Genomic DNA, 11,179 nt, shown 5'->3' with positions numbered 1-11,179 from the left:
AGGGTCCCCTAGACCCCTACCCCAAGCTTTTTAAGAGAATCATATATGGCGTGCCAGGAGACTCTATGGAATGCTTTCTCAGCATCCAACGAGAGTATCTACTTACAAATTTTTAACTGCATCTAGCCCAGGAAATACTTTGTGCCTAGTAGCAGTGTCTGCTAGTCAGCGGATTATCCCGGCTGTTAAGCAAGCTACACCACCTGTAGTTTGGACACTTAATTTTTTCAAAGGAAATGCTTCGGGACCACGGGATACTTAGTGAAGAGCATCAGGAGGCACCCCAAGGCATAGGGGCTGGGACTGGCACTAGGATGCCTTGCGGTGGACAGCCGAGCTCGATCCTTATAAAAGCTTTTTAACTGCAGCAGCTTTAGTGGACGCTACTGGAGCTGGAATTACGCGGCTGCTGGCATGAGACTTGCCCTCCAATAGATCCTTGTAAATGGATTTAAAGTGTATTCATTCAAATTAGAGGGACAATTTAAATTAAAAAGCTTAGAGCTGCCTCCACCACAGGGGGGCTCTCTCGACCCACCAGCGGACAGGCACCAGTATTGGGAGAGGGGGGCTGGCCGTCAGGGTTCACCGCGGCTCTGGCACAAACCCGGCGACACGGAGGTGGCACGGGCAGGAGCGGACTGGCCGTCTCAGCTTCTCACTTTTTGGATTTTAGAAGGGCATGACATGCCTATATCTGTGTCTCCCCCTCCTTTTACTCCTCCACCTCTTTTCTTTTCGCATGACTATATGTACTTGTCACTTTTCCATGTGTTAGTTGTGTCTTCTGAGCAGTTTGTCAGCTTTTGGACACCTTTGAAGGTGTTTTCTATGTGTTTTTATGTGTTTTTGTTTGCCTGCCATTGGTTTTAACGGTGTTCGAAGGTGTTCGACGAACAGTTCGACGAACAGTTCGGCGAACACACGGGTGTTCGACGAACCGAACCGAACTCGAACACTACGGGGGTGGCTCAACACTAGTTATCACCTTTGCTTTATGGCAAGGTGCTCCATCATGCTGGAAAAGGCATTGTTGGACACCAAACTGCTCTTGGACGGTTGGGAGAAGTTGCTCTTGGAGGACATTCTGGTACCATTCTTTATTCATGGCTGTGTTTCTAGGCAAGACTGTGAGTGAGCTGATTCCCTTGGCTGAGAAGCAACCCCACACATGAATGGTTTCAGGATGCTTTACAGTTGGGATGAGACAAGACTGGTGGTAGCGCTCACCTCTTCTTCTCCGAATAAGCTGTTTTCCAGATGTCCCAAACAATCGAAAAGGAGATTCATCAGAGAAAATGACTTTGCCCCAGTCCTCAGCAGTCCACTCCCTGTACCTTTTGCAGAATATCAGTCGGTCCCTGAAGTTTTTTCTGGAGAGAAGTGGCTTCTTTGCTGCCCTCCTTGAAACCAGCCCTTGCTCAAAGAGTCTCCGCCTCACAGTGCGTGCAGAAGCACTCACACCAGCCTGCTGCCATTCCTGAGCAAGCTTGGCACTGCTGGTAGTCCGATCCCGCAGCTGAAACAGTTTTAAGATACGGTCCTGATGCTTGCTGGTCTTTCTTGGGCGCCCTGGAGCCTTTTTGACAACAATGGAAGCTCTCTCCTTGAAGTTCTTGATGATGCGATAGATTTTTGACTGAGGTGCAATCTTTGTAGCTGCGATACTCTTCCCTGTTAGGCCATTTTTGTGCAGTGCAATGATGGCTGCACGTGTTTCTTTAGAGATAACCATGGTTAACTGAAGAGAAACAATGATACCAAGAACCAGCCTCCTTTTAAAGTGTCCAGTGATGTCATTCTTACTTAATCATAACTGATTGATCGCCAGCCCTGTCCTCATCAACACCCACACCTGTGTTAATGGATCAATCACTAAAACGATGTTAGCTGCTCCTTTTAAGGCAGGACTGCAATGATGTTGAAATGTGTTTTGGGGGTTAAAGTTCATTTTCTGGGCAAATATTGACTTTGCAAGTACAGTAATTGCTGTTAAGCTGATCACTCTTTGACATTCAGGAGTATATGCAAATTGCCATTACAAAAAATGAAGCAGTAAACTTTGGAAAAATTACTATTTGTCTCATTCTCAATACTTTTGGCCATGACTGTATGCACAGCCCTATAGATTAACATTGGTCCGAGTGTCATATGATGTTTTGTCGGATCGCACTCGGACTGGAACTATAGTCATGTATGCCCTAAGAGATGAGAAAATCTCTTGAAATTTATTTAGGGCCCTTTCCGTCAAATCAGCTGGTTTCGATTTAATCTGAATAAAATTGGGATCAAATCGAAAGTGCCCTGATTGCCGTGAAAAGGTATTTATTATACTCTGAGTTCTCTCTGGACCCCAAAGCAGAAGAAACTGAGGTGAGGGAAACGGATAAAAAAAAACCCTAAAACATATTATACTCATACACCTTCATGTGACTACTTATGCCATCTCCACTGCAGTTCTTTGGTGGGGCCCAGTTGGTCATGGGGGAGCCGATGCATATCATTAATGTGACTGCATGGGACTCAGAACTGGAAGAGCCAAAGATCCACACAGAGGTCCAGGAGTTGTGATGATGGAGGTGGCATATGGAGTCAGTAGAAGACCTAGAACAGATGAGAATAACTAAAAAATTCACCACTTAAAGAAAATAGAAAACTATATATGATTGGTATTTGCATAATTGTACTGACCTGGAGAATCTTATTGCTTATTGGTCAGTTTTACCATATAGTAAACATGATAAATGAGAAAAGCAAAAAACAATTGTCCAACTGCACGTTTTTTGCAATTTTGCTGCACTCAGAATTTTTCTCCCCCTTTCCAGTGCATCACATGATAATGAACAATGTCATACAAAACTACAAGACATCCCACAAAAAAACGAGTCTTCATACATCTATTTGGATGGAAAAATAAGAAAGTTATAGCTTTTGGAAGAAGGGGAGAAAAAAATGAAAACGAAAAAAGGGAAATGGGCCTCGATGGGAAGGAGTTAATGTTTTTTTTTTTACTTTAACACCTTCCCAAGCATCAAAACAATCCAGACAAATGGCAAGTGCCTAGCTGACATTTTTCGGGACTGATGGGAACCAAATCCTGCAAATTTCAGGAGAGAGATACCCCAATGCATAATAAACATAAGTTGTAAAAAAAACCTAATAACCACATCACCGCTCACGCCGCTACTCATCCCCACCATCCAGTCCTGAAGTCCTCTTCTTTCTGCCATTATGTGCTGCATCTCCAGTGTCTTTATTCTAGAATGGGACTTACTGCGATGAGCAGGCCTCGGACATCTCTGTCACATTGTGTGAAGCAACCTTATGATGCAAAGTGACCTCCGAGACCTGATCACGACAGGAAGTCCTATTCTAGAGTGAAGACACTGTCGATGCAGTACTCGACAGCATAAAGAAGAGTCTCCAAGGACCATATGGTGAGAAGGTGAGGCAGCAGGGATACTGGGAAAGGTTAACAGTGATGATTAGTTGTTCTTTTTTTTTACCATTTCCTCAGCAAAATGGCATTTTGATGAATTTGCAAGGAGCTAATTGCAAAAAATAATCTATATTCTATAGCAGGGGTCCTCAAACTTTTTAAACAGGGGGCCAGTTCACTGTCCCTCAGACCATTGGAGAGCCGGAATATAGTTTTTTAAAAAAACTATGAACAAATTACTATGCACACTGCACATATCTTATTTTGTAGCAAAAAGAGACAAAACAGGAACAAATACAATATTTAAAATGAAGAACAAGTAAAGTTAAATCAACCGGTGTTTCAATAGGTAGGTAACTGTACCCAATAGGCAGCATAGGTCCTCAATAGGCAGGTAAATGTCCCCAATAGGCAGCATAGGTCCTCAATAGGCAGGTAAATATCCCCAATAGGCAGGTAAATGTCCCCAATAGGCAGGTAAATATCCCCAATAGGCAGCATAGGTCCCCAATAGGCAGGTAAATGTACCCAATAGGCAGCATAGGTCCCCAATAGGCAGGTAAATGTACCCAATAGGCAGCATTGGTCCCCAATAGGCAGGTAAATGTCCCCAATAGGCAGGTAAATATCCCCAATAGGCAGCATAGATCCTCAATGGGCAGGTAAATGTTCCCAATAGGCAGGCTGTTTCCCCTTTATAATGCCATATGCAGGCTGTTCCACCCCTTATAATTAGAGATGAGCGGTGTTCGACTAGAACTGTTCGCCAATCTCAAATTCGAGCTGTTTTGGGCGGTGTTCGAGTTGTTCGACGAACCCGAACGATTTGCAAAAAATTCGGCTGTTCGAGGTTATGTTCGATAACTGTTCGTGCACCAAAAGCGTGTCCTGCATGTCTGGCGCTATTTAGAGCACCAATCATGCAGGGATTGTCTGCCACTCACTGTAATGCCACAGCCATGGTGGTTGTGGCATTACAGTGATTGCCCAAATCGATGGGAACAGTGCTCACAGTGAAACATGAAAAGCCGGCAATTCAGCAGCGGCATACACCGGTACCCGACAATTTAGAACAGAAAGAATAGAGAATCACACATAGATTAGATAGATAGAAACATGTCAGTCACACATATAAGAAGCACAGTGACAGTGTTGCTTACTGTACTTGTCATTTAGTGTAAAGGATTTATTGGAAAAAATTATAGTGTTTTCATGCACCGTCTCTTTAAAAAAGCCGGCCGGCAATTCAGCATCTGTACCCGACAATTTAGAATAGAAGGAATAGAGAATCACACATAGATTAGATAGATAGAAACATGTCAGCCACATATATACGAAGTACAGTGACAGTGTTGCTTACTGTACTTGTCATTTAGTGTAAAGGATTTATTAAAAAATATAATAGTGTTTTCGTGCACCGTCTCTTTAAAAAAGCCGGCCGGCAATTCAGCAGCGGTACCCGACAATTTATAACAGACAGAATAGAGCTTCACACATAGATTAGATAGATAGAAACATGCCAGTCACATATATATGAAGTACTGTGACAGTGTTGCTTACTGTACTTGTCATTTACTGCAAAGGATTTATTAAAAAAAATAATAGTGTTTTCATGCACCGTCTCTTTAAAAAAGCCGGCCGGTAATTCAGCATCTGTACCCGACAATTTATAACAGACAGAATAGAGCTTCACACATAGATTAGATAGATAGAAACATGTCAGTCACATATATAATAAGTACAGTGACAGTGTTGGTTACTGTACTTGTCATTTAGTATTAAAATAAAGGATTTATTATTAAAAAAAATTGGCGTGGGGTTCCCCGTAATTTTAGTCTCTAGCGGAGGTTAAGCAGACAGCTGGGGCAGATGTTTGAAGCCTGGGAAGGGGGTAATACCCACGGAGCTTCCCAGGCTACTAATATCAGCCCCCAGCTGAATACCTAGCCTTTACTAGCTATTAAAATGGAGGACCCCCCCAAAAAAAATGACGTGGGGGTCCCCCTAATTTAATAGCTAGAAAAAGGCTAGGCAGACAGCTGGGGGCTGATATTAATAGCCCAGGAAGGGAACCATGAATATTGGCCCCCTCCCAGGCTAGAAACACCAGCCGTCAGCCGCCCCAGAAATGGCGCATCCATAGGATGCGCCAATTCTGGCACTTAGCCTCGCTCTTCCACGCTGCCCTGGTGCGGTGGCAGGGGGTAATAGGGTTGGGGTTGATGTCAGCTTATAATGCCAGCTGACATCAAGCCCAGGTTAGTAATGGAGAGGCGTCTATAAGACACCCCCATTACTAACCCCATAGTCAAAGTTAAAAGAAAACACAAACACCCAGAATAAAGTCCTTTAATTGAAATAAAGACACATTCCTTTATTGTTCTAAATTAAACCATACTTACCGTCACGCCCATTCCAGCTGAAACCAACGATCTCCTGCAATAAAAGAAAAATAATAAAGCAACCTCATCCTTACCTTTCCATGGTTCCCACGACAGCTTCAGCTCTGCTACATCGAGATAACAGGCTGGACCGCAGCAGGACGCTGCCATCCAGCCTGTCATCCCGCAGACACTGAGAAGCGCAGGCATGATTGCGCTCTGCAGTGTCTGGCTGTGACGGCATAAAGATGAGACGAGTTCATGTCCAATGAACTCGGCGCACCTCATGCACGTCACTGACAGCGTGGGAGAATTCTCCTGCACTCAGCACTTCAGCGTGAGAATTCTCCCACGCTGTCAGTGACGTGCATGAGGTCAGCTGAGTTCATTGGACATGAATGAGCTCACCTCATGCACGTCACTGACAGCGTGGGAGAATTCTCACGCTGTAGCGCTGAGTGCAGGAGAATTTTCCCACGCTGTCAGTGACGTGCATGAGGTGAGCTGAGATCATTGGACATGAATGAGCTCACCTCATGCACGTCACTGACAGCGTGGGAAAATTCTCCTGCACTCAGCGCTTCAGCGTGAGAATTTTCCCACGCTGTCAGTGACGTGCATGAGGTGAGCTCATTCATGTCCAATGAACTCAGCTGACCTCATGTACGTCACTGACAGCGTGGGAGAATTTTCACGCTGAAGCGCTGAGTGCAGGAGAATTTTCCCACGCTGTCAGTGACGTGCATGAGGTGAGCCGAGTTCATTGGACATGAGCTTGTCTCATCTTTATGCCGTCACAGCGAGACACTGAGGAGCGCAAGCATGCCTGCGCTTCTGAGTGTCCGCGGGATGACAGGCTGGATGGCAGCGTTCTGCTGCGGTCCAGCCTGTCATCTCGATGTAGCAGAGCTGAAGCTGTCGTGGGAACCATGGAAATGTAAGGATGAGGTTGCTTTATTATTTTACTTTTATTGCAGAAGACATTGGCTTCAGCTGGAATGGGCGTGACGGTAAGTATGGTTTAATTTAGAACAATAAAGAATTGTGTGTTTATTTCAATTAAAGGACTTTATTCTGGGTGTTGTGTTTTTTTAAATACTTTACTAGAAATTCATGGTGGTCATGTCTAATATTGGCGTGACCCCATGAATTTCGGGCTTAGGGCCAGCTGATAATGCCAAGCTGGCCTTAACCCCTTTATTACCCAGTGAGCCACCGCACCAGGGCCCTGGATGAGTTGGGTACAGCGCCAGAAGATGGCGCTTCTATGAACGCGCCATTTTCTGGGGCGGCTGCGGACTGCAATATGCAGCGGGTGGGGTCCAGAAAGCTTGGGCCTCCCTGCGCTGCAGATTCCAGCCCCCAGCTGCCTAGTTGTACCTGGCTGGGCACAAAAATAGGGCGAAGCCCCACGCATTTTTTTTTTAAATTATTTCATGAAATTCATGGAATAATTAAGAAAAAAAGGGCTTCCCTATATTGTTGTGTCCAACCAGGTACAAATAGGCAGCTGGTGGTTGGGGGCAGCCCGTCCCTGCCTGCTGTACCTGGCTGGACACAAATATAGTGCGAAGCCCCACGTCAATTTTTTTTTAATTATTTCATGAAATAATTTTTTTAAAAAAGGGCTTCCCTATATTGTTGTGTCTGGCCAGGTACAAATAGGCAGCTGGTGGTTGGGGGCAGCCCGTTCCTGCCTGCTGTACCTGACTGGACACAAATATAGGGCGAAGCCCCACGTCAATTTTTTTTAAATTATTTCAGGAAATTCATGAAATAATGAAAAAAAAATTGATGTGGGGCTTCGCCCTATATTTGTGTCCAGTCAGGTACAGCAGGCAGGAACGGGCTGCTCCCAACCACCAGCTGCCTATTTGTACCTAGCCGGACACAACAATATAGGGAAGCCCTTTTTTTCTTAATTATTCCATGAATTTCATGAATTTAAAAAAAAAATAGGTGGAGCTTCGCCCTATTTTTGTGTCCAGCCAGGTACAACTAGGCAGCTGGGGGCTGGAATCTGCAGCGCAGGGAGGCCCAAGCTTTCTGGGCCCCACCCGCTGCAAATTGCAGTCCGCAGCCGCCCCGGAAAATGGCGCGTTCATAGAAGCGCCATCTTCTGGCGCTGTACCCAACTCATCCAGGGCCCTGGTGCGGTGGCTCACTGGGTAATAAAGGGGTTAAGGCCAGCTTGGCATTATCAGCTGGCCCTAAGCCCGAAATTCATGGGGTCACGCCAATATTAGACATGACCACCATGAATTTCTAGTAAAGTATTTAAAAAAAACACAACACCCAGAATAAAGTCCTTTAATTGAAATAAACACACAATTCTTTATTGTTCTAAATTAAACCATACTTACCGCCACGCCCATTCCAGCTGAAGCCAATGATCTCCTGCAATAAAAGTAAAATAATAAAGCAACATCATCCTTACCTTTCCATGGCTCCCACGACAGCTTCAGCTCTGCTACATCGAGATGACAGGCTGGACCGCAGCAGAACGCTGCCATCCAGCCTGTCATCCCGCAGACACTGAGAAGCGCAGGCATGCTTGCGCTACTCAGTGTCTGGCTGTGACGGCATCCAGATGAGCCGAGGTCATGTCCAATGAACTCGGCTCACCTCATGCACGTCACTGACAGCGTGGGAAAATTCTCACTCTGAAGCGCTGAGTGCAGGAGAATTTTCCCACGCTGTCAGTGACGTACATGAGGTGAGCCGAGTTCATTGTCGGCTCATCTGGATGCCGTCACAGTCAGACACTGAGGAGCGCAAGCATGCCTGCGCTTCTCAGTGTGTGCGGCATGGCAAGCTGGATGGCAGCGTTCTGCTGCGGTCCAGCCTGTCATCTCGATGTAGCAGAGCTGGAGCTGTCCTGGGAACCATGGAAAGGTAAGGATGAGGTTGCTTTATTATTTTTCTTTTATTGCAGGAGATCGTTGGCTTCAGCTGGAATGGGCGTGATGGTAAGTATAGTTTAATTTAGAACAATAAAGAATTGTGTCTTTATTTCAATTAAAGGACTTTATTCTGGGTGTTTGTGTTTTTTTTTTAACTTTGACTATGGGGTTAGTAATGGGGGTGTCTTATAGACGCCTCTCCATTACTAACCTGGGCTTGATGTCAGCTGGCATTATAAGCTGACATCAACCCCAACCCTATTACCCCCTGCCACCGCACCAGGGCAGCGTGGAAGAGCGAGGCTAAGTGCCAGAATTGGCGCATCCTACGGATGCGCCATTTCTGGGGCGGCTGAGGGCTGGTGTTTCTAGCCTGGGAGGGGGCCAATATTCATGGTTCCCTTCCTGGGCTATTAATATCAGCCCCCAGCTGTCTGCCTAGCCTTTGCTAGCTATTAAATTAGGGGGGACCCCACGTCATTTTTTTTGGGGGGGTCCTCCATTTTAATAGCTAGTAAAGGCTAGGTATTCAGCTGGGGGCTGATATTAGTAGCCTGGGAAGCTCCGTGGGTATTACCCCCTTCCCAGGCTTCAAACATCTGCCCCAGCTGTCTGCTTAACCTCCGCTAGAGACTAAAATTACGGGGAACCCCACGCCAATTTTTTTTAATAATAAATCCTTTATTTTAATACTAAATGACAAGTACAGTAACCAACACTGTCACTGTACTTATTATATATGTGACTGACATGTTTCTATCTATCTAATCTATGTGTGAAGCTCAATTCTGTCTGTTATAAATTGTCGGGTACAGATGCTGAATTGCCGGCCGGCTTTTTTAAAGAGACGGTGCATGAAAACACTATTATTTTTTTAAATAAATCCTTTGCAGTAAATGACAAGTACAGTAAGCAACACTGTCACAGTACTTCATATATATGTGACTGACATGTTTCTATCTATCTAATCTATGTGTGAAGCTCTATTCTGTCTGTTATAAATTGTCGGGTACCGCTGCTGAATTGCCGGCGGCTTTTTTAAAGAGACGGTGCACGAAAACACTATTATATTTTTTAATAAATCCTTTACACTAAATGACAAGTACAGTAAGCAACACTGTCACTGTACTTCATATATATGTGACTGACATGTTTCTATCTATCTAATCTATGTGTGAGGCTCTATTCCTTCTTGTCTAAATTGTCGGGTACCGGTGTATGCCGCTGCTGAATTGCCGGCCGGCTTTTTTAAAGAAAGCGTCTTCTGAGCAGTTTGTCAGCTTTTGGACACCTTTGAAGGTGTTTTCTATGTGTTCCTATGTGTTTTTGTTTGCCTGCCATTGGTTTTAACGGTGTTCGACGGTGTTCTAAGGTGTTCGACGAACAGTTCGACGAACAGTTCCTCGAACATCCCGGTGTTCGACGAACCGAACCGAACCCGAACACTACGGGGGTGGCTCAACACTACTTATAATGCCCCATGCAGGCTGTTCCCCCCTTATAATGCCCCATGCTGGATGCCACCCCCCCATCTAATGCCCCATGCAGCATGTCACCCCCCCATATGATGCCCCATGCAGCATGTCACCCCCCCATATTATGCCCCATGCAGCATGTCACCCCCCCATATTATGCCCCATGCAGCATGTCACCCCCCCATATTATGCCCCATGCAGCATGTCACCCCCCATATAATGCCCCATGCAGGATGTCCCTTTCCCCCCATATAATGCCCCATGCAGGATGTCCCTTTCCCCCCATATAATGCCCCATGTAGGATGTCACCCCCCATATAATGCCCCATGCAGGATGTCACCCCCCATATAATGCCCCATGCAGGATATCACTCCCCTGTCTTTATAATGCCCCATGCAGCATGTCACCCCCCCATATAATGCCCCATGCAGCATGTCATCCCCCCATATAATGCCCCATGCAGCATGTCACCCCCCATATAATGCCACATGCAGCATGTCACCCCCCATATAATGCCCCATGCAGGATATCACTCCCCTGTCTTTATAATGCCCCATGCAGCATGTCACTTCCCCATATAATGCCCCATGCAGCATGTCACCCCCCCATATAATGCCCCATGCAGCATGTCACCACCTCATATAATGCCCCATGCAGGATATTACTTCCCTGTCTTTATACTGCCCCATGCAGCATGTTACCACCCCATATAATGCCCCATGCAGCATGTCACCCCCCCATATAATGCCCCATGCAGCATGTCACCCCCCCATATAATGCCCCATGCAGCATGTCACCTCCCCATATAATGCCCCATGTAGCATGTCACCCCCCATATAATGCCCCATGCAGCATGTCACCCCCCCATATAATGCCACATGCAGCATGTCACCCCCCATATAATGCCCCATGCAGGATGTCACCCCCCATATCATGCCCCATGCAGGATGCCCCCCCCATATTATACCCCTTGCAGGATG

This window comes from Phyllobates terribilis, unplaced genomic scaffold (assembly GCF_046119375.1).
Source record: "Phyllobates terribilis strain yellow unplaced genomic scaffold, ASM4611937v1 Scaffold_5__5_contigs__length_657084704, whole genome shotgun sequence".
Classification (NCBI taxonomy): Eukaryota; Metazoa; Chordata; class Amphibia; order Anura; family Dendrobatidae; genus Phyllobates; species Phyllobates terribilis.
This window is presented reverse-complemented; position numbering follows the sequence as displayed.